This window comes from Theropithecus gelada, chromosome 3 (genome assembly GCF_003255815.1).
Source record: "Theropithecus gelada isolate Dixy chromosome 3, Tgel_1.0, whole genome shotgun sequence".
Taxonomy (NCBI): Eukaryota; Metazoa; Chordata; class Mammalia; order Primates; family Cercopithecidae; genus Theropithecus; species Theropithecus gelada.
In genome coordinates, this window is record NC_037670.1 from 115,713,592 (window position 1) to 115,737,394 (window position 23,803).

Sequence of the window (23,803 nt, forward strand, 5' to 3'; positions counted from 1 at the left end):
GTTTGTAACCTACCTCCCCCTGCGTCTAAAGATTCTTTCCTGTGTGGCCTTTCTCATGTGTAAAATCTATGATATAATCACTCTACACAAAATGCAAGAAAGCACAAATTAAGACTATTCCCAAATAGCCAATAGCCCAACCAAAGCAGATATCTAAAGAGGACTGGTAGAATAAGCCATTTGTTTTGTTTTTCTTCACTTCCTTTTTTTACTGCTAAAAATGTTTTTTTTACTTACACCAATTGATAGTACATGTCCACATCCTCTTTCCTGTAGTCATTACACACGCAAAATGACATGACAGCTCTGAGGCATCAAAACTCTTTCAGCGGCTGCTGTACAGTTCTGTAATGTGAAGAGGGAAGTCTCCACTTCCTTCTATATAATGAATGCTGCACATTCTTCCACAGACTGTTTATAACAGCTGACTCCTGGGACCTAGTAAGCAATATCTCACTACAGAGATCCTTTCCAAAAAAAAAGGGCTTAGGAACTCTATTATATTTTTACAGAATGCTGTTACAGACATAGGAGATATAGAGTTGGGAAAGAAGTAATTAAATGAAAATGTTATAGATTAAAAAGGAGTCTGAAGAAAAAAAGCAGAACCCTGGGAATAGCAAGAGATAAAGTAGCTGGAGGCATCTGGCCTTTTCTGAATAAATTTAAGCACAAACTGGCAATCAGTAGAGGCAGTTACTTGAGCATTCCCTAGCTAGGGAAGCACTGATTTAACCTTGCCAATACATTTTTGACATGAATGGTTTCAAAGATCTTATATTTCTGCATACTTCTTTTATAGGTTTCTACCAGTCCATCATTTTCCCTTCAAACCATTCATTCACTCATTCAACATATTTATTGAGACCCTACTATGTGCTGGTCACCATTGTAAGTGGTACATATACAGTAGGGTGAAAATTACGCCAAAATATCTTTGTCCTCATGGCTCTTGAGTTCCAGAGGAAAGAAAAATACTAAATGTAATAAACAAATAAAGGACAGTATGTCAGAAAGTAATGAGTGCCATGGAAATAATGGAGAGCAGAGTAAAGGGGAGCAAGGGAAGGAGGTGGGCATGGATGCGTGCGGTTTGACATAGGACTGCCTTGACCGCTCTATTGTGAATGATATTTAAGTTACAGTGTTAAGTGAACAGAAGGAAGGTGTACCAGAATGTGACTAGTAGGCTTCCACTTCTATGTTTGTTGTTGTTGTTGTTTTTTAGACAGGGTCTTGCTCTGTCACCCAGGCTTGAGTGCAGTGGCACGAATACAGCTCACTGCAGCCTCAACCTCCCAGCTTCAAGCGATCCTCCCACCTCGTCCTCCTGAGTAACTGGGACTACAGGCATGTGCCATCACACCTGGCTAGTTTTTGTGCTTTTTGTGCTAGTTTTGTGCCCAGGCTGGTCTCGATCTCCTGGGCTAAAGCGATTTGCTCACCTTGGCCTCCCAGATGGCTGGGATTACAGATTTGAGCCACCATGCCTGGCCACCATTTGTAATTTTTAAGAACAAATATATATGCTTTTATATGCATAGTCTATCTATGAAAGGAGCCCAATAAATCATCAACATGGTTGCCTCCAGACAGGAGAGCTCAATGTCTGCAGAAAACAGCTTTTCAACATACCCCTTTTATATCTTGAATTTTGCATCAATTCTTTACGTATTTTAATTATTTAAACTAAAGTGTTATGTAATGTAAAACAATCTATAGTAACTAAATCAATTGTGTAGCAAACATTCTGTGAGCATAAATCATCTGTATTTGGTACTACAGAATCATCTATAGTTAATACTATCAGCATAAAAATAATGTATATAATTATCTTTAAAGAAATCCCAAGAAAGAAAATAACTTTTAGCAAGTAATTGATCTCTACAGTTAGAAAATGAAGAAAAAAATAACCTCATATTTTCAGTATTCTTGTCCTTTGCTTTTCCTCCTATGATTGCTTTGATACCATTTTCCCTGCTAATTCTATTTGAAAGTGAACAGGACTACATTCACTCTAATTATTTTAAATTTATTTTTGTCTCCTCTTTAGCACTTGAAAAATCTAAGTAACCTTCCTTTACTGGCACTAGGCACAAATTTCCTGGACTGGAATTGCCGTTGCCAATAATACTTCCAGTACTAACAGTAACTACCACTCAACTATTGATTCATAGCTCTGCTAGCAGCTAGATATATCATAGTGTGTACCAGCAGGCTGGGGTGAAAGGAGATGACATATCTTCAGTTTTTGAATTACAGAAAGAACATCTCTGTTAATGCCAGCTGCATTTATCAAAAAATTAACTCAAATATTTCTCCATCTCTTCAAACTATTTTGCACATCTTGTTCTTTGGTAACATCGTACTTAAGTGACCTCTTCTGAGGTCAGCAGGTGTGGTCTTGGGCCGCCTCCAGATTCCTATTGGTGATAGTCAGTCCATAGCCCTACCAGTGCCTTAGAAGCCTCCAAAATTAACACAGACCTTGTAACCCAGGGAGTCAGAGACCCAGATTAAGAGAAAAGGGTTTCCTTGCCTATTTTCAATTCCCAGAAGTAGCAGCAGCTGTCTGTCACTTCTAGGCTTTGTCAGTGATGTTTTAAAATATTATTATTCACTTAATCCACATACTCAACTCTTCCTCTTCAACCTTCTCTTGAACCTAAAGTCAAGTTCTTTAGGTCTTATTTTTAAGTTCTTTATTGTCATTCCTGACATTATCCCTAGTTCAGACTCCAATACTGTCTGTGTCTGATGTATTTTCCCATCAGTACTTTTTTTGGGTACAAGTGGGTAGTAAAATATTGTTTGGTTTTGCTTCCTGGTCTGTGTTGGCAGGAGTCCTAGAAATTGGTTAAAACCAGGTCAGTGACCTGGTTTCTTCACTATACCCTTTGCAGTTTCAGGAAAATGGAGGAGAAGGATTCTATATCTGCCCACCCCTACTAGAATAGGAAAGAAGTAGAAAAAAAGTTTCCTGAGACAGGAAAATGAATTTCTGAATATCCCAGGAATTCGCTGAAAAACTTCAGTCACAGAAATTGATTATTTATCCAAGTCCCAAAACTACTACAAGAAAACTCAGAAAGGTTTTTGTTTTGCTTTGTTTTTTTAACAACAAATGCCTTCCTCATTCTGACCGCACGTTGTGATGAAGTCACCTCAGTAGGCATTACAATCACAGAAATCTGACTGAGCAGGTGCCTTTCTCCTCCTACCCAACCCCGTTTTATACAAATAACAGACATTCAGTTATTGACTAATGTCACTAAAAAGCCCAGAGTATACAGCTTTCTTCAGATACAGCACTCTAACAATTGCAGAAATCTGTCTCTTCTCATCTCTTTGCTCTCTTTTCTCCTGAAGTGGCCTCTTTCTCATGCTGACTTTCTCCTCACAGTGACCCAGGCTTGCTTTCTAGCAGTTCCACAACCCTTTGTAAAGAGTGTGCTGCTTCCCAGGTTGTTCCAGGAAAGATTCCTATTGGCCCAACTCAGGTCATATGCCATCACTGAACCAATCACTGTGGACAAGGCTTTATGCTTTGAATGACCAGGCCTAAGTCAGGTGCCTGATCCTGGAACCCCAGTAGTGCTGTCTGTTCAACTTGAACCACGTGAATCAAGATTGTGCAAGGGCATTTATCAAAGGAAAATGAAGATATAATTAGCAAAGAGAAATGGATGCTGCAGGACCAGGACTAGAGCAGGCAAGTGAGGCACCAAAGGAGCAACATTTAAGAAGCCATTTATTTTCAGGTTCATGCAGACTGGGTTTTGAGAGTGAGCACCTCCACAAATTTGGTTCCTAGCCTCCTCACTCACTTCACTTAGTCCTGGTCCTGGATGCTAGGTAAGCAAAAGACAAAATATTCCTTACACCAATACTCAAATATATCTCCCAGAGTGCCTGAAATCTCTGCCATAGAGATTCATTTTGGGGGGTTAGACAGAGACATCTCTAGGAATCTTTCAAAAAAAAAAAAAATTTCAAAAACAGCTAGAGGGCAAATCTTTAAGTCAATAAGAGATTCACATATACATGCTAATTATAGACCATCAAGTCAATCACCTCCTGGTCCCGCACCTGTTGAAAGCTCCCTCCCACCCCATAAGAAGGTGTGGAACACTGTAAGGAGAGGCCTTGGGGAAGAGGGATAAATGCCCAAGACACAAAATAGTGCAGAGGGGAGCACTAGTTTTCTCCTTTACTGGGGAGAAAGGAGAAAAGGAGAAAAATGACATTGAAAGGGAGATACAAAAATGTTAAAGGTAACATTTATTCAATCACTTAATAACATTCAATGAACACTGGCTCTAGGCCTACTTCATCAGTTTGCCTAAATTCTGCCATTTGCGGCCTTTGACATAGTAGGAGGAGGAGAGAGGAAATAACAGGAAAGACTCAGGGGCACAGTAAATGTGGAAATCCCTAAGTAAGAACCTTTGGTGGTGCACAACATCTGGGAAGGTTTATCTGGAGCTCTGAGTATAAAACTACAGGAAGAAGGATGAATCCTGCCAACAGGAAATCCTTGGGTACTCAGGTTGCTGGCATCTTTGGGAAACTTAATTTTCCCCTATGGCAAGGGTTTACAGAAAGACTAGGAGAGTTATGAATTGTGTGTCCCTCCTAGGCCCAAGGGGAAAATCAATCTTTAAACCACAAGATAAATATGTCAAGTGCCTCTTAAGTTTTGCACTAACAAAGGCATTTTTTTTCCATCCTTCATATCCCAGTAATTTAATCTTCCTTTTCTAGGACTCCAGTTGCCTTTGGCAAAGAAAAGAACTTACATAACTGAAATATATCTGCCTCTCATAAAAATCACATTTCACAATTTTTTATCCACCTAATAATAATAAGTTTATAAAGCAATGATTCCGTTATTACTTGGAGGATGCATTTGAGAATATGGTTGCCCATTATGTCAACTCATAGTGGATCCAAACACCAGCTAGAAACCAGAGTGACCTGGTCCACAGACCCCAGCTTCTGCTTCTAAATGGCATGCATCGATGTAGGTACTCTCTTAACCAGATGTCAGTAAACCTGGGAATTTTATAACTCACTCCTCTGTTTATCCAGCAGTCTTCTGCATATAAAATAGCTTCCACAGGATATGTCTACATGGAGAGAATGTGATGGCCATAATGTCTGGTGCCCTTAGCAACTGTATTTTACAGTAACTATTTGCTTTATATTCCATTAACAACTAACAAGTCACCATTTTGGTTGTTTCAGGCTCAGTGTGCTTATCAAGCTTCTGTGCCCATCAAGGCTTAAAACTAAATGGTAGACAAGGGTCAAGTCTCCAAAACTGTGTTGATCATCTATGAAGACTCTTAGGGACATGCAGCAGAACTTCTTCCATGGGTGCACACCCCTCTCTTGCCTATTAGTCTGCAAACTGGGAAAATCAGATGCTATAAAATCAATGAATATTTTAAGTTCTTCCCCAGCCAAAGAATACTATCGGATGAACTTTTTGCAAAATATAATAATTGGCAGTAGATTTATTAATTAATGAGTGCAATAAATATTAAGTACCAATTACACTCATGCACCACCTAACAATGTTTTGGTCAATGATGCACCGCATAGATAATAATGGTCTCATAAAATTATAATGGAGCTGAAAAATTCCTCTTGCCTAGGGACACTGTAGCTGTTGTAACATCACAGAGCAATACACTACTCACATTTGTGGTGATGCTGGTGTAAAGAAACCTACTACACTGCCAGTCATATAGAAGCATAGCACATACAATTATGTACAGTATATAATACTTGATAATGAAAATAAATGGCTATGTTACTAGCTTATGTACTTATTATATGTACTTTTAAAATTGTTTTTGAGTGTACTCCTTCTACTTGTATTTTTTAAAAAGTTAACTGTAAAACAGCCTCAGGAAGGTCTTTTAGCAGGTATTCCAGAAAAAGGCATTGCTATCACAGAAGACAGCTCCATGCATGTTACTGCCCCTGAGGACACTTCAGTAACAAAAGGCATACAGGTGGAAGATAGTGATAGCGCATATCTTGATTCTGTGTAGGTCTATGCTACTATGTATGTCTGTGTCTTCATTTTTAGCAAAAAATTTAAAACTTTTAAAAACAGAATACAGCTTATAGAATAAGGATATAAAGACAAAAACTATTTTGTACACACTATACAATATGTGTTTTAAGCTGTGTTATTATAAAACAGTCAAAAAGTTTTTTAAAACTTGAAAGTTTAAAAAGTAAAAATGTTACAGTAAGCTAAGAGCAATTTACTATTGAAGAAAAAAAAATTCTTATAATAGCATAGCCTAAATGTAGTGTTTATAAAGTCTTCAGTAGTGTGTAGTAATATCCTAGGCCTTCACACTCACTCACTCACTCACCCAGAGCAACTTCCAGTCCTGCAGGCTCCATTCATGGTAAGTGTTCCATACAGGTATACCATTTTTTATCTTTTATACCACATTTTTACTATACCATTTCTATGCTTAGATACACAAATACTTACCATTGTGTCACAACTGACTACAGTGTTCAGTACAGTAGCACACTGCACAGGTTTGTAGACTAGGAGCAATCGGCTATATACCATCTAGCCTAGGCGTGTAGTAGGTGATACCATCTAGGTTTGTGCCAGTGTACTCTACGATGTTCACACAATGACGAAATTGCTTGATGAGACATTCCTCAGAATATATTTCATAAATTGCTTAATGAGGCATTCCTCAGAATAAATTCCCATTGTTAAGTAATGCATTTTGCTAGGTGTTGTGAAGAATTCCAGACTGAAAAGACTGGGGTGTCATTCCTCAAAGACTGCAGTCCGGAACAAGAGACACACACCTGATAATAACTCTTTTGAAAGACAATAATTACTGTGCTAAAAGTATAAACTACTGTATAGAGAAAGAAAATATTAATTGCAACCAATGGCTCAGAAAAGACTTCTTGAAAGACATGGGGTCTGACCGACCCCACAAGAAGCTATGAGGAGAGCTGCAATCCAGACAAAGGGAAAGTTGACTTAACAACCCCCTTCCACGGGAGGAACAGGCCTCCCATGTAACTGGGCCTCTGGAGCTTGGCAAGCGTATACTGTGGAATTTAAGACCTATGGCTGGGTGGAGATCATTGGGAAGACTCTGGGATTTAGATTACAGAGTTTGGGAGTGTGGGGATGCTTGCCCCATAGGTTATCAGGATTATTTCAATCTTAAACAACCATAGCTGTGGTGTCTGACCTACTATATAGAAAGACACACGAATCCACTTGTATACATATCATAAGGTATCCCTATCCCTCTTTCATTTGTTTTATTTCTTTAATCTACCTAAATTAAGACCTGAAAACTCAAGATCTTCCAAGTCATGAGCCCCATAAGAACCCATGGCTTCCAGGCAGAGGGGAAAGATACCACCTTTTCTATAAACTAAGATGGCAAAAGAATTGCCTAGAAGCCTAGTCCAGGTGCTGTTTTCTCAGCTACTCAAAGAGATCCTTCTTGCTCCTTTAGGAAAGGGGTATTCCTAGACCTCTTCAAACCTCAATCACCCTGGGATGCACAGATGCCAAGTCTCGGGTGAAATCCTTAAAATCCCCGCTTCCCAGGGGTCAGCGGCACCATCAGCAGCACCGCAGTATAGAAGTTCCGGTCCTTCCAGCTGCTGGGATTCTCAGCTTGAACTCTTCCAGGAAACAAGTTCCTCTCCGCTTCTCTTGCGAAATTTCGCGGACCGTCCCGCCCTTCTCTGGCTTCTTATAGCAGCCAGAGCCACAAGCCCCAGCACTGAGCTGCAGGCGCCGCGAAACTTCTCTCTACCCGCCCGGCCCGCGGCGCGCACCGGCTGCGCAGGACGCTTCCTCCTCGGAAGCGCCTCTCCCACAGGTGGGTCACTTTTCGCCACAAGGCTCCCGTCCCTTATCTGCCTCAGCTCACCTCCAGTCCCTGCTGCTAGGACCCCACTCCCCAGCCCACTAGCACTGAGGAACAGGTGCTTGCAAACTCCCCGCCGCGCCCTGGCATCCCTTTCGGGGAAAGTCACCTGAGGCAGCTCCGCGATTCGTCAAGCTTCTAACTTCCTGGAGTTTAACGCTCACCCCTACCACAGGGTGCAGAGAAGCCCATAGTGGGAAAATTAGGGGATTAGATTCTTCTCTGCATCTTACTTCTGGATTGGCGCACTATTGGGGCGCCCATCAAAAAGCAGGCTGGAAGAATGTGGCTTTAGCAATCTCCAAGGTCTCAGACCCGAAGCTGCTTCTTGACCAGTAGCTAGAAATTTGTCCTGATACCTGCAACCACTTCCATCTTTGATCTTGATTTAAATTTCCTCATGCAATTTAAAGGTTACTTTTCTGGAGGAAGATTGTTCAGAATGTAATTTATTGTGAAGAGTAAATAAAGCCTCAGTTCTGTTTGTTTGTCCAGAGACAGAATTTTATTATTTTTCTTCCCACCTCTAGATGGTTATTTAGGAAATTTCTTTAAAAGATTGGTGTACTGAGGCTGGGCACGGTGGCTCAAACCTGTAATCCCAACACTTTGGGAGGCCGAGGCCAGTAGATCACTTGAGGTCAGGAGTGCCAGACCAGCCTGGCGAACATGGTGCAACCCAGTCTCTACTAGAAATACAAAACTTAGCCAGGCGTGGTGGCAGGTGCCTGTAATCCCAGCTACTCAGGAGGCTGAGACAGGAGAATCGCTTGAACCCGGGAGGCAGAGGTTTCAGTGAGCTGAGAAAGTGAATTGGATAGAGAATGGGAGAGGGAAGGGAGAATACTATTCCTAGTTCTAGAAAAACTAGAAGCTCAATATCTCAGCCTCAGTTTCCACAGATATAAAATAAAAGGCTGGCTGTTGGGGCCAGATGATCCAGACAGTTCAACTCTAACAAGGTGAAAAGCTGTGACTAAAGATGCCTGCAAGTTTGAAATATATGGAAAATCTCCTTAATGCTACAACTATAATTCAGTGGTTACTTTTTTCATAATAATGCAGGTTCCACTTTTATAAGGAAACTCTCCAGTTGTGGGGGGAGAGTCTCTTCCCACAGGAGCATCTTCAAGTTCTACCACATTTATCATTCAGAAAATACTCTCAGCTTACAAAACCATTCTTCAGCCTTGCTATGTGAGAATGCCCTATTTCCTACAAACGGCAGTCATCTAAATGTCACTCACATGAGAGAACATTTTTTTCTGATACAGTAGGTATAATTTTATAAAATGGCACATTTATTTGAAGCAGTAACTTTTCTGAGATATGGCCTTTTACAAGGTCCCAAGTTTTTCAGAATGCTGTGATTTAGCACAATATGAGATTCGACCTACATGTATTCTACCTGCATGGCAAACACTGCCAACCCAGAAAACAGGATGAGACACTTCCTATTTATCAGGCTCCAAGGTTGTAAAGTAAATAGTACATGTGTACAGAGAAATTGGGTCATAGCACTTTTTCTATTTCGTAACATTTTACGGTTCCACTGAGGTTCACATTGTTCACATTGTTGAAGTTCACATTGTTCAGAAATCAGGTGTACAAGGCCTGGCCCCTGGCTGAAGAACAATTTCCAGACTTCTGTCTTACTAAAGCTTGCTAACTGTTGTTTAGAAGGAACTAAATAGACTTTTTCAGCTTGTTAAATTAAAAACCTTAGGCCTTGCACTATGTGTGAACAATTTTAAGAAAAATAAGTTATGGAATTTTATATTTGAAGAAACTCGGAGTGGTCACTCTGCGTTACTTTGTCTCTTGAAGGACTTCCCCTGAATCACCCTACTATTATTCTGTTATTAAAAGGTTATAAATTCTCTTTTTAAAGGCTGGGTAGCTGATTCTGTTGTCACTCTCAGAAACACATTCCACTGTTTTAGGATCCTTACCATCTAGTTCTCTTCATAATTAATTTAGACATGTTTATCAAATGCTACTTAAAAATCATCTTTTTTTTTGGGAAAATATTGGGAAAACTGGTAAGTTGCTAGCAACAGACACACACACACACACACACACACAAGCAGCAAAACAGTAGTCCTTCAAAACCTGAAGATTGGGCACTTTGCTAGGGCACTTTGTAGCTAAGTTTTCTCCAGGTTGTCCTCTGAGAAGGTCATTTGCTAGTGCCTGCAGCTACATCTACCAAGAATTCATACTATAACAATGCAGAAGAGGATAGGGATAATGACGTTTTCTGGGTGGGGTTTTGTTTGTTTGTTTGTTTGTTGTAAGTTTATGCCAGGTAATGATAATGTAAGGTTTACAGAGATAAGACCTCTGAAGTTACCTGTTTGTTCTTTTTAAATTTAAAGAGAATGGTTTATTGGTGAATTATGAAAACTTCCTGAACAGTTATATATGCTGTGTTAACTCCACTCAAGATATTTCTAATGACTTGTAGGTCATTTCCGAAGTGATTTGAATTAGCATTTGTCCTTTTGTTGAAAAGAAATCAGTCGTGGAAGAAATCAAACTAAATAAATAACTAAGGAATAATTAATGCATAAAACAAAACATGCTAAGAAAACATACTTGGCCTACATACATGAACAATTTGTTCCTCCCAAATCATTAAGGAATAGAAAACAGTGGATCCTTGTGCTGTTCAAAGATCCTCTTTCAGAAATATATCCCTGCAAAAGAACACGCTATTCTACTGAAGGAAGCGTGTACGCTCCAATTAACTAGGCAGGACATTGACAGCCCAATCTAAATTCTTCTCCACAATGTTCTGAAGAGTTTATTCAGTCATGTGTGGAGAGGTCTTACTGTACTGTACTTTGGCAGTCACATATTTCTATTTGGGGAGGACTTTTTTTTTTTTTTTTTTTTTTTTTTTTTTTGACTGAGTCTCACTCTGTCACCCAGGCTGGAGTGCAGTGGCAGGATCTTGGCTCACTGCAACCTCCGCTCCCTGGGTTCAAGCAATTGTCCTGCCTCAGCCTCCTGAGTAGCTGGGATTATAGGTGCCCACCACCATGCCCAGCTAATTTTTGTATGTTTAGTAGAGACGGGGTTTCGCCGTGTTGGCCAGGCTGGTCTCGAACTCCAGACCTCAGGTGATCCATCCGCCTTGGCCTCCCAAAGTGCTAGGATTACAGGTGTGAGCCACCGTGCCTGGCCAGACTTTTTTTTTTTTTTTAAATGTAGATTATATGATCAATCCTAACATCAGGATAAAGTTCCCTTTTCATCTTAAAAAGAAGGAAAATATGTGCAAAGAGTAATTTTGAAAAGTTAGGGCCTGTAATTCTAAATAAAAAGAAGGCTAAAAGATAATTTAATAGAACTATATAGCACAGCTCTTGGAAGGTTATTAGTAGAATACAAGCTAGTCACTTTGGCCTCAGCACCCAATTTTTTTTTTTTTTTTTTTTTTTGAAACAGTCTCACTCCTTCACTCAGGCTGGAGTACAGTAGCACGATGTCGGCTCACTGCAACCTCCGTCTCCTGGGCTGAAGCAATTCTCCTGCCTCAGCCTCCTGGGTAGCTAGAATTACAGGCATGCACCACTAAGCCCACCTAATTTTTGCATTTTTAGTAGAGATGGGGTTTCGCCATTTTTGCCAGTCTGGTCTTGAACTCCTGACCTTAAGTGATCTGCCTGTCTTGGCCTCCCAAAATGCTGGGATTACAGGAGTGAGTGACCGTACCTGGCCAGCACCCAATATTAAAGAAAAAAAAAATGCATTAGGAACAGAGCCAGGGCTCAGAGAGCTGATGGCATTAGCACCATGGAGAGCAGAAATAGGAAGGGATAATTAACGGTCATCGCTGATTGTTCATCTTCCATCTATACCTGCTCTTTTTACAGGGTATGAAAACAGTTTTGAGCTCAAGTTACATTGTGGCTGCAAAACTTTTGCACAGACTTTGGAAAACTTCCTTGTTCTGCTTCCCGACAGATTCAAGTCCCTCCTCGCCTGTAGGCTCCCATCCTCTCTGCACATTCCTCTGCTCTGGCCCTTACACTATGCATTGCAACAATTTGATTATATGCTTCATCTTTCCCAAGACCAAAGCTCCTTGAGGACAGGGTCCATCTCGTTTCTCACTTTATTGCTCTTAGCATGGCTATTCAATAAATCTCTGTTGAAAACAAGGCTTTGCTAATAACACTGATTTTTACTTTTGGAATATGCTTACCTTATGAACATAGTACATAATGAGTATGGATGCTACCTGCACAATGTTAATTAACAGGGTCAAAGTGCAGTGGCAAAGTCCACATTTTAACTTCCTACCATTCAGGGAGAGGCATGAGGTTGCTTTGAACTGTATAGCACATATGAAGTGAGCAGTTGAAGTTATTATAACGTTTTATTTAAAGCAGAAGAAACTGCAGGAACCTTGGTATTTCCTGATTTAGTGTCCCTATTATGTTGCTATACTGTATTGTAGTTACAAATTTATTTGTAATGTTTTGTATTCTAATTTATTTTAAAGAGTGATATGGGGCCAAACACAGTGGCTCACGCCTGTAATCCTAGCACCGTGGGAGGCTGAGGTGGGCATATCGCCTGAGCTCAGGAGTTCAAGACCAGCCTGGCCAACGTGATGAAACCACGTCTCCACCAAAAATACAAAAATTAGCTGGGCGTGGTGGTGCACACCTGTAGTCCCAGCTACCTGGGAGGCTGAGGTGGGAGAATAGTTTGAACCCAGGAGGCAGAGGATGGCACCACTGCACTCCAGCTGTCTGGAAAAAAGAAAAAAATGTGATATGGGGCCAGGTGCAGTGGCTCATGCCTATAATCTCAGCACTTTAGGAGGTTGAGGTGGGAGAATCACTTGAGACCAGGAATTCAAGATGAGCCTGGGCAATGGTAAGACCCCATCTCTACAAAAAATAAAAATTAAAACGTTAGCTAAGTATAGTAGTGCATACATGTAGTATCAGCTACACGGGAGGCAGAGGCGGGAAGATCTCTTGAGCCTGGGAGGTCAAGGCTGCATGAGCAGCCATAATCATGCCACTGCACTCCTGCCTGGGTGACAAAGCAAGACCCTGTCTAAGAATGATATGCTCTTCTCCAGTACCAAAGTACTAAAGTGATTTCTTCATCCTATTCAATTCCCTGACATAAGTGGTACAAGAAATGGGAGGAGATTGAGGAGAAAGCAATTAGCAGGTTGGTAAATGGTTCATTGCAGTTAATAATGAAAGTGTGCCAGTTGCCTCTGGTTTTCATAGTTGAGATCCTAGACTGCACTTACCTTATTTTTTAGGTGTGTCTGAATAACTGTAAAATATGTGCTGGGGGTGGTGGTACACAGATGGGTCCCTGTATCTATCTCCCTTAGGGAACCAAGATTCTAAAGGTATCAGGTTTATAGCTAAAATTGTGTTGATGCCATGTGTGAGGTAGAGAGGGTCTGGAACCTTTGTTGGGGTAGGGAAACCACATGGATTCTGTTTTCATAAAAATACTTAGGAACCTTGTAAGAAGGGGAGGCCCTAAGGAAATAGATTGATGCCTAAGATTCAGCCAGGACTGGGAAAATGGTATTATCTCATTTATTTATTTGAACTATATAGCACATATAAAGTGAATAGTTGAAATTATTATAATGTTTTATTTAAAGCAGAAGAAACTGCAGGAACCTTGGTATTTCCTGATTTAGTGTCCCTATTATGTGGCTATACTGTATTGTAGTTACAAATTTATTTGTAATATTTTGTAATATGAGCCCAATTATTTTCCCATTTTTGTGGTCACATTCCAGAGTCTTGGGGAGAAGGGTGTAAGAGGCAGGGGAAGAGCCAGTGGTATGTTGGCAAATGGCTCTCTAAGGAAAAAAAAGTCCTGATTTGTAGCATTTGGTGATTATCATAAGGTAAAAACTCCATGACTGATTTCAAGCTCCTAGCTGGCAAGCTGGCCATAGCCACAGCACTGAAAGGCCAAGATTAAAAACCTGAAAACTAGGCCAGGCACAGTGGCTCATACCTGTAATTCTAGCACTTTGGGAGGCCGAAGGTGGGGAAGGGGGCATAGGAGACGTGGAGGGAGGGACTGATCACTTGAGGCCAGGAGTTCAAAACCAGCCTGGCCAACATGGTGAAATCCCGTCTCTACTAAAAATACAAAAAAAAAAAAAAAATGAGCTGAATGTGGTGGCACGCGCCTATAATCCCAGCTACTCAGGAAGCTGAGGCATGAGAATCGCTTGAACCCAGGAGGCAGAGGTTGCAGTGAGCTGAGATCACACCACTGCACTCCAGCCTCGGTGACAGAGCAAGGGTATGTCTCAAAAACTAAACTAAAATAAAAACCTTGAAACTAAAAAGAAAGAGCTATTTATTTTAAAATATTTATCAACTAGCACTGCTCTCAAGCTTGTATATCAGAATATTACAAAAGGTTAGAGGAGAGAATTTCAAGAGCACTTTCTTCCCTGGGGTCAGAAATGGAGCAGCTGCAAGGCCAGATTATGCCCAGCAGCTCCATCTGATGGGTCTCAGCAAATATCAGAGGCATTGGGGCCCTGGGGAGTCCTTGCCTCTCAGTGCCACATTAGAAGTTACCCAAAAGAAGATGAAGTAGGCTATATTCATAAGCATTGCGGACTGCCCCTGGAGATTTCTAAAAATGGTTGGGAGATACCCTAAAGCAGAATGGAGCTCCTCCAACAGCAAGGACTGGGGCTGGGGTCAAGATCCACAACAAAACTGCTGTCTCCAAACTAACTGGCAGTTAGCAGTATTTAGATAACTCCTATTGGCCTTAATGTAAAGATAAATGCCCATTCTTAAGAAATTTTATTTGAACAAAGTTAATTCAAAATTGAAATTACAATTTATTTCCCAAATATCTCTGACCGCAATAGACCTAGAAAAGCAAAACTCACTAATGAACACTAAATATTAGGGGAGTTGATGCAGATCATCAGATTAAGCAAATGCTTATATAGTGCATACAAGCCAAATGCCACCAAAGCCATGAGATAGAGCTGTTTTTCTGATAGTGGCAATCCACTGGTCCTGGTCTGACCGGATGCTTAATCTTTGGTGACCCACAGATTTGTAAGAACTTGTTCAGGATTTAATATGTAAATGGAAGTCAAGGTAAATTAACCCAGAGACACAACTGAATCCCTGACCTTGTTGTCATGAGTCCTGGGCTTTAATCAGATAAACTAACCAGCTTGAACAGCAGATAATGAACCTACCTGATGAAATTCTGGGCCAGAGAATTATAAAATAATCTTAATTTATCTTGACAGATACTGCTGAGATCAAAATGTGGCAACATGTATTAATGAGATTTTTAATTGAACTAGAATTTCAACAAAGAACCTAAATTTAAGATAAATAATTTTCTCCTAAAATACAATTAAAATAGTTAACGTAGATCTCTATTACCTCACTTTCCTCATAATTTATAGAGTGTTAGTAAAATATTACTAACAATCACTTTAGTTGCCGCATATGACATAGTTAGTTCATAGCTAGTTGTTAGTAATTCATGTAAGATATATGTCCATAGAACATTAATGTAAAGATTGCCTTTAATTATGTTGTTGTGACTTGAGGAAACTGTGCAAGTTAAGATTACTGTGTTTTTGTGTGCCATTCTATTATCTAGCATAAAAACTAATCAGCAAATTCAGTTGCTATGGGATACAAAACATTTTCTCACAAAACAATTGAAATAATCAGTTTTTTAGCAACCAACCTGAAGTAGTTTCTTTATGTAGAAAAAGAGCTTTAAATGATATATTTATATTAATCTATAGCCATTAGTAACTTAAGTAGTTACTAGAACTTATTTTGGAAATCACAAGTTGATGATTTATCATGCTACAGGATTGCTGTAATTTTTACTTAAACTGATGTGATAATAAGAGAATGGGCAGCAATATGAACTTATGAGAAGTGCACATGTCTAAGAAATTAGATGTAGGTTCTGAAAATTAGTTTGGGCAAGCTTTTACTCTCTTTAACTCAAGTTCCTCTCCCCCTGGAGTAAAAGGGGTGTGTGTGTGTGTTTATGTTTCCAAGAACCAGTTTGATGTAATTATAATTAAAATCTCCAATCAAATTATATTTTAATATCAGAATGGTTTATCTTAGTTCTGGTTGATATTCAATTAAGAAGAGATACTAATACACAAGCTTGAAGTTTCTTTCCAGTGGACCCTGTTCCTCTGACCACATTCTCTAATTCTCACTCAGTTAAAAAGAGCTACAGATATATAAAAGCATTTCATAATCTTTCACTTCATATGACCCAGCTATGAAATTATTTTTAAATGTCAGTAATAGCTTCTTTACTAACCTAGTTGCAAATTAGGCTATTTTAAATTGAGTACAGATTGTCCCCAACTTATGTAAGTTAATGGCTCAACTTAAGATTTTTTGACTTGACAATGGCACAGAGGCAATATGCACTCAGGAGAAGCCATACTTTGAGTACCCGAACAACCATTCTGTTTTTCACTTTCAATACAGTATTCAATAAGTTACACGAGGTAATCAACACTTTCTTATAAAATAGACTTCATGTTAGATGATTTTGCCCAACTATAGGCTAATTAAGTATTCTGAACATATTTAAGGTAGATTTGGCCAAGCTAAAATGTTGGCAGTTTAGGTGTACAAATTGCATTTCTGTCACAATGTTTTCAACTTATGATGTGTTTTTTGGGAGGTAACTCCATCACAAATTGAGGGGCATCTGTATTTTTGTAAGGGTTGCCCTTTGCTACCACACTTAGTTCATACATATGCACTCACTTTCCCCTCTGCCTGGAAAACTCACCTGCAAACTCCTTCTTGCCTGTCAAATCTCAGCTTGATTTAAGGTTGCCAGATAAAATACATCATGCCCACTCAAACTTGAATTTCATATTAAAACACATTTGTGTTTTTAGTACAAATCTGCACCATATATTGCAGAGGATATACTTATGCTAGAAAAGTATTCCTTGTTTATCTGACATTTGAGTTTAATTGGCATTATGTATTTTTATTTGCTAAATCTGGCAACCCTCACTTGACTGGCACCTCCTTGGAGAGACTTATGCTAAACAATTCTCAAAACTAGTCTCCCTCTCTCTCTCCTCCCAGCATTTTCTATTCTATCACTCTACTCAGAATTCTTCTGAACACTTACTACCATCTGAAATCATCTTATTTTTATGTGTGCGTTGTCCAACTTTCTTATAATAATATACACACACACAGTTTTTGAAGCACACAAATTCAGAGATCAGGCTTAGCACTTTGTAAGGAGATAACATTTTCAAACTCTATGTGAGATCTATATTCTTCACCTCTTTACCCTCAACCTATAGAACAGTATGTGCTACACAACAGGTGATCAATAAATATTTGATGAAGGAATGTGTTAATGTGTATATTAAAATAAAGAATTTGAAATTTATACATGAATATCACCAGGAAGAAATTGCCCTTGCAAACGGCACTACTTCTACCTACAAAGCTAAATTTTAAAATATACATTTATATTTTCAAATGACTTATATATGGCTTAAAGATTGAACTGTCCAAAAATGTTAGAAAAAGCCATTTATTATGGGCATTTTTTTAAATAAACTGTAATCAGTGATCTTTTTAAACCAAGGTCTTCTGATTTTGCTACAGTAATACATACCTGCCAATAAAAGAACATGTACTTGAATGTGAATGTTTGTTATCCCTAGAGAGCCTTGATCTCACTAAATACAGAAATAGCTTAGTGAATAATTGGATACATTTGTGTGTTCATGGAAGGTTTTTATTTTTTTAATACTTTTTGCTTTCTAATTGTCCCTGGGATATATTAAAGCAAATGCTGTGAATCACAACAAGACTGACATAGTTGCAGAACCCCCTCCTGCCCTTTTGCCTTGTGATGAAAGGGAACATTTGATTGATGGGTTTCGGCTCATTACAAATATGTCATCAAGTCATCAAGGGCTTTTGGGTTGAAATTCAGAAAGAATAATAAAACAGAAGGAAGGACTTAAAAAAATCCCTCCTATTTACAGCCGTTAAATTAAAATAAAAAATCCTGTCACATCTCATACAGTTTGAAGGTGTTATTTGCATTCCAACTGTGGAAGGTGCCAAGCCAGATCTCTGATTTGTGTGCTACACTAGTGGTTGTATGTGCCCAGAGGGGATAGCGTCTGAGGAATTCAGATGTTTGGATGAATGATTATTTCAGAATTCAAAGCTGAATTCTCAAAAAGAGAAACAGGCAGAATGATTTTATTAATGGTTTCACCCAACTGATTAATGACACGTTATCACATTATGCTGTACTCTGTGATAGTTGCTGCTAGGGGTACTGAGTAGATGTATAAGTAGATCTGATCAAATTATGATTTCATGGCTCTTGGAAGACAACTCTTTAAGGTTTCCTCGAGAGAGTTACGGAACAAACCTTAACTACAGTTTGACAAGTCTTGAATCTGGCATACTTTGAACTCTCTCTTTTCCGAGGCCTGCACACTCACACTCAAACGTACTCATTTTGCCTCTGGTTCTCAAAAAGAGAGGAATTCTAGCTTCTCAGCCAAAGAAGACTTAGAGGAAAAAATTGTAAGGAAGGTGAAGTTTCTGCAACTCGTTACAACCTCAACATCCTGTTCTTCCTCTTATCTTTCCTTTCCCTACCACACCTCTCCAAAATAAAAAGGAAAAGAAAAAGATAACTTTACCTTTTTCCACCTCCAGTGGTTCTCCAAAACGGGTGCTCTTTAGAATCACTTAAGTTTGTTTTAGTTTGGTTTTTAAAATACAGATGCCTAGGCTCTACCTCAGATCAACTGATTCAGAATCTCAGGAGGTGGTTTCCTAGCATTTTAACAGCTCCCCAGCTGATTCTAATGTGTTACCAGGAAGAAGAACGACTGTAGCAGGCCATTAAATGAAAGCTAACATAAAAGCTGATAAAAGCTTTAAGGCAGTGGTTCTCAAGCTTGGCTGTACGTTTGAATCACCTGGGGGAGCTTAAGAAAAATGCCCAGGCTCTACCCTAGACCAGTTGATTCAGATTCTCCAAGAGTCTGGGTCATCAGGATCTCTACCTGATTCTCATATGCACCAGGGTTGAGAACCACTGGTTTCTAGTGTAACCCTTTGCATTTTCATAAGCCTTAGTGTAGCCCTTTGCAGAGGTATTTGTATTTTCATAAGCAACTAAGAAGTTGCTCCAATGATTAAAGATCACTGGTGCTGAGAAAAGGTGCTGAGAAAACATCTGTCTGTCTGTACCACTACCATGTCCTCTCTCTTTCTGAATCCCTCCAAACCAAGCTTTGTAGGTTCTTCTATGCCAACTTATCTAATGATGGATCCCAGCATACTATTTTCTGTTACTAAAAATTAGGTTGTGATGATTGAAACTGATGAAAGACTCTTGTCTTTACAGTTGTTTTTATAATGATTACCTCCAAATTTTTCATATAAAACTTTTTTGCATTTTTAATTTGTATATTTTTGTAAAATTAGGTGAACTAAGAAACAAGTTAGACTCCTAATGATGTGCATAAACAATGGTTGAGTCTTTACATAAAGAAATCTATCTTCATTTGTATACTTTGTGTGTTTTTTAAAAATAAAAGAAATAAGAGGGATTCATGGAGGCTAATTTTCCCTTCCAGGCCTATCTGTACCAAAGAAAGGGGAAGATTTTCTTGCCTTTTCTTTGTCTACAAATGGCATTGTATGCATAGGAATCTGTATATTTTTATCTTTATGAAATTTCAGGGGGTAAAAATTGGCCCATTTTCCAAGTATAAGACAAGAAAGTACCACCATTTAGAAGAGATATGGTTAGGTTGCTGACTTTGTTCTTATTACTAAAAGAAACGAGAAACAGGATCTATTCCAGGGAATGGGAGGGACAAAGGGACCATTTGGCCCCAGGCTGCTTACACACAAAGACCTTCAAATTTGATTTTTACTTATTATTTAAATGAGATCTATGCATATAGTCCATCATATAACTTTAAATTTGTGCCCATTTATTATGTACAGGTTGAGTATCCCACAGCTGAAACGCTTGGGACCAGAAATGTTTTGGATTTCAGATTTTTTTTTTTTTTTTTTTTTTGCATTTTAAGATACTTGCATATACATAATGAGATATCTTGAGAATGAGACCCAAGTCTAAACACAAAATTTATGTTTCATATACACCTTATACACATAGCCTAAATGTAATTTTATACAAACTGTTTAATAGGCTTATGCATAAAACAGAGTTTTGACTGCTTTTGACTGCAACCAGTCACATAAAGTCAGGTGTGAAATTTTCTAATGGTGGTATCATGTCTGAAAGTTTGGATTTTGGAGCATTTCTGAGTTTATATTTTTGGGTTAGGGATGCTTAACCTGTACCTACACACTGCTATTATGCTTTTGTATGAATTAATTTTTTAGCACAGTCATCTATATTTTTCTCCTAAAACATGAACTAATTTGCATTGAAGTTTTGGAATATTTTTAAGCATTTTTTTTTAATTTAAGCATTTAAAGTACATTTTTAAAAATTTATGACAAGGTTATTCTAAAATGTATAGGAATTAAAAGGAACTAGAGTAGCTATAATAGTTTTGAAAAAGAACATAGTGGGAAGAATCACTGTACCCAATTTTAAGACTTATTATAAAGCTACAGCCATCAACATTGTGTGGTATTGGCAGAGGGATAGACACATAGATCAATGGAACAGAATAGAGAATGCAGAAATAGAATCACACCTCTATGTTTAACTGATGTTTCACAAAAATTTGAAAGCAATTCAGCAAAAAATAAGGATAGTCTTTTCAACAAATAGTAGGAGAGTAGTCATGTATTCATAGGTCAAAAAATAAAACTTGTCCTAAACCTTACACTTTGTATGAAAATTACTTAAAATAGATCATAGACTTACAAGTAAAACTTTTAGAAGAAAATATTCAGGACTAGGGCTTTGTGAAGAGTTTTTGGGTAAGATACTGAAAGTGCAATCCATAAAAGAAAAATAAATAAATAAATTGGACATAATCAAATTAAAAAATGTTTGTTTTATGACTTTGAATGTGTTAAGACATGAAAAAAACAAGCTATAGACTGGCAGAAAATGCTTGCAAATCACATATCTGACAAGAGACTCATATGTAGAATATATAAAGATCGTCAAACTCAACAGTAAATAAACCCAAACAGTTCAATTAGAAAATAAGCAAAATACATGAAGAGACATCTCACCAAAGAGGACACATGGAGAGCAAATAAACACATTAAAATATACGCAACATCATTAACCATTAGACAAATGCAAATTAAAACCACAATGAGATACCAGAATGGCTAAAATAAAAAATCACGACTCATAAATACCTGGTTAGAAGTAAATTAGTTCACATTCGAAGTCAGTATAGCCAAGTCTTATAATGCTAAACAAACACCATGTGACCCAGAATTTGTATCCTGGGGTCTTTATCGCAGAAAAACAAAAACTTATTTTCATACAACAATCTGTACGTGAATACTCATAGAAGCTTTATTTGTAATAGCCCAAACTGGAAACAACCAAAATGTCCTACCTTAGATGAAGAGTTAAACAGTAGTATATCTATACTGTGGAATACCACTCAGCAATAAAAGGAAAAATCATTGATGGATCTTAAGGATGTTATGCTGAGTGAAAAAATGCCAGTCTCAAAAGGCTTATATTACTGTGTGATTTTATTCATTCTCAAAATGACCAAATTTTAGTGATAATGAACAGATTAATGACCTCCAGGGGTTCCGTTGATAGTGAGGAGGGCAGCTTGAGGGATGGTCTAGTCTGTAACCTCATTGAAGTGATGGGTACATGAGCATACACACGAGATAAAATAACATGGAACTATACATGCATATGGCTCCAATGTCAGTGTCCTGGTTTGGATATTGTACTCTAGTGACATAAAACTGGAGGAAACTGGGTGAAAGATGCACAGGGACCTCCTGTGCTATCTTTATAACTTCCTTGGAATCTATAATTATTTCAAACAAAAGTTTGATTGATTTATTTTTTTAGTAAGCATTGACTTAAGTATAAGAACTTAAAATAGATTATTTTTTGTAATTCTCTTTGGACCTTTTTATGTTTCTACTATGCTGGCATCCTCAAAAGCTGGAAGAGGCCTGAGCCTCTCAGACCTCTTACCTCTGAGAGGTGAGAGAAGTAAAATTCACCAGCCAGGCTGGCCCTAACATCCTCATGGGAAGCCTAGTTGGAAACATCCCAGAAGAATACTGCCTCAGGTTTCCAAGGCCTGTGGGGTGGGATCTGCAAAGAGAGAGATGATAAACAGGACTCCTCCTGACCCACACCTGGTCCCCCATGTGACACACACACTCACATACACACACACACATACACACAACACATACACACGGTTTCTCAGAGTCAGCTTCTACCATGGCTTCGTCGTCATCTTTGCCACCTTCATATCTGCATCACTGATTGCTAATTCCTAGTCTATGTAAACAGCCTTGTGAGATCACTTTACCCATCTTGGCTATCATCTCTGGGAGATGATTCCATAAGAGGCAAAACCAGTCCTGCGGATTTTCCAAACTCAGAAATATTTCTGTTGTATTTCCTGTTACATAACTGAGGTTTGTGGAGAGCCCATGAGACTGAAGTAAGGAGAGGAAACTCCCATGTTATGTTTTAACTATTTTAACCCACCTTTCCCTTAATAACTCTTCTTCCTGTTTACTATCTTTTTTATTATTTTCTTTATTACTTCTATCCTAGATATAAGAGTAAAGTAGGACTAGAAAACTTTTTTTAAGTCTTTGAACAAGGAACCTCCATGAATGCATATTTACACACAGCTTTTGAGTTTCAAGATGCCTGAAATGGGTGTAGCAGCATCTTTTATATAGTACTTAATGCAAAATACACCCTCAACTTGATCTCCCTTGTGGTTGAGAGTATGCATACATATATCTATTTCTTTTCTTTTTTTTTTTTTCTTTTTTCTTTTTGAGATGGAGTCTCGCTGTATTGCCCAGGCTGGAGTGCAGCGGTGCAATCTCGGCTCACTAAAACCTCCACCTCAATTTTTTTGTATTTTTAGTAGAGGCAGGGTGTCACCATGTTGGCTAGGCTGGTCTCGAACTCCTGACCTCAAATGATCCTCAAAAGTCATTTTACATAGAGTTTTTATTTATAAGAAATAAGCGGGACGAGTAGGAGATTCTTAAGAATCACTGCACTCTAGTTCAAATATTTTTATATATTTATAAAAATCACAGTTATATAAGCATAATTAACCCTTAATTTGTAAAGTTTATATAAAGGCTATGTTAATTAGATACTTGATTCAGTAACTAATAGATTGCCAATCTATTTAAAATAGTCATTTTCTTAAGCACTTATTAGGTCTCAAGAACTGTTTTGAGATACAGGAATTCATCTAATTTTCACTGCTGGGCAAGGTGTGAGAGCCCTAGCATCTGAAAGTGGTAGACTTGTGGGTTGGTAAGAAGAATTTAATGACAACAGTATAGGTTTGAAAAAGGAAAGTTTTAGTGGAAAGAAAGAACACTGCAGAAGAGTGCAGCAGGGCGCCTTCGTAAGATAGAACTGAGCAGACCATGGGGGATTCTCCTTAGGAGCATTTATGAACCTTAAGACAGAAGCTTGAGGGTAATTTGGACCATATTAGCCAGATAGGTCATGATAAATGATGACATTTATAGTCATTTTGGTGCCTTACTGTCAGCAAGGGTTGCACAGTGAGTTTCAGCATAGCGTTCTGGAGATGTATAGAAATTTTAGTTACTTAGAAA

General features: G+C 38.5%; 1 protein-coding gene across 2 annotated transcripts in view; it reads left to right on the plus strand.

The window, feature by feature from the left end:
* Positions 1 to 7,777: 7,777 nt before the first annotated feature.
* The window catches only part of STEAP4 (STEAP4 metalloreductase), a 28,175-nt gene continuing 12,149 nt past the window's right edge, over positions 7,778 to 23,803 (plus strand). For both annotated transcript variants that reach the window (XM_025380077.1, XM_025380076.1), the window contains exon 1: positions 7,778 to 7,898. The gene's annotated coding sequence lies outside the window, so the exon portion shown is untranslated. The remainder of the gene's footprint in view (positions 7,899 to 23,803) is intronic.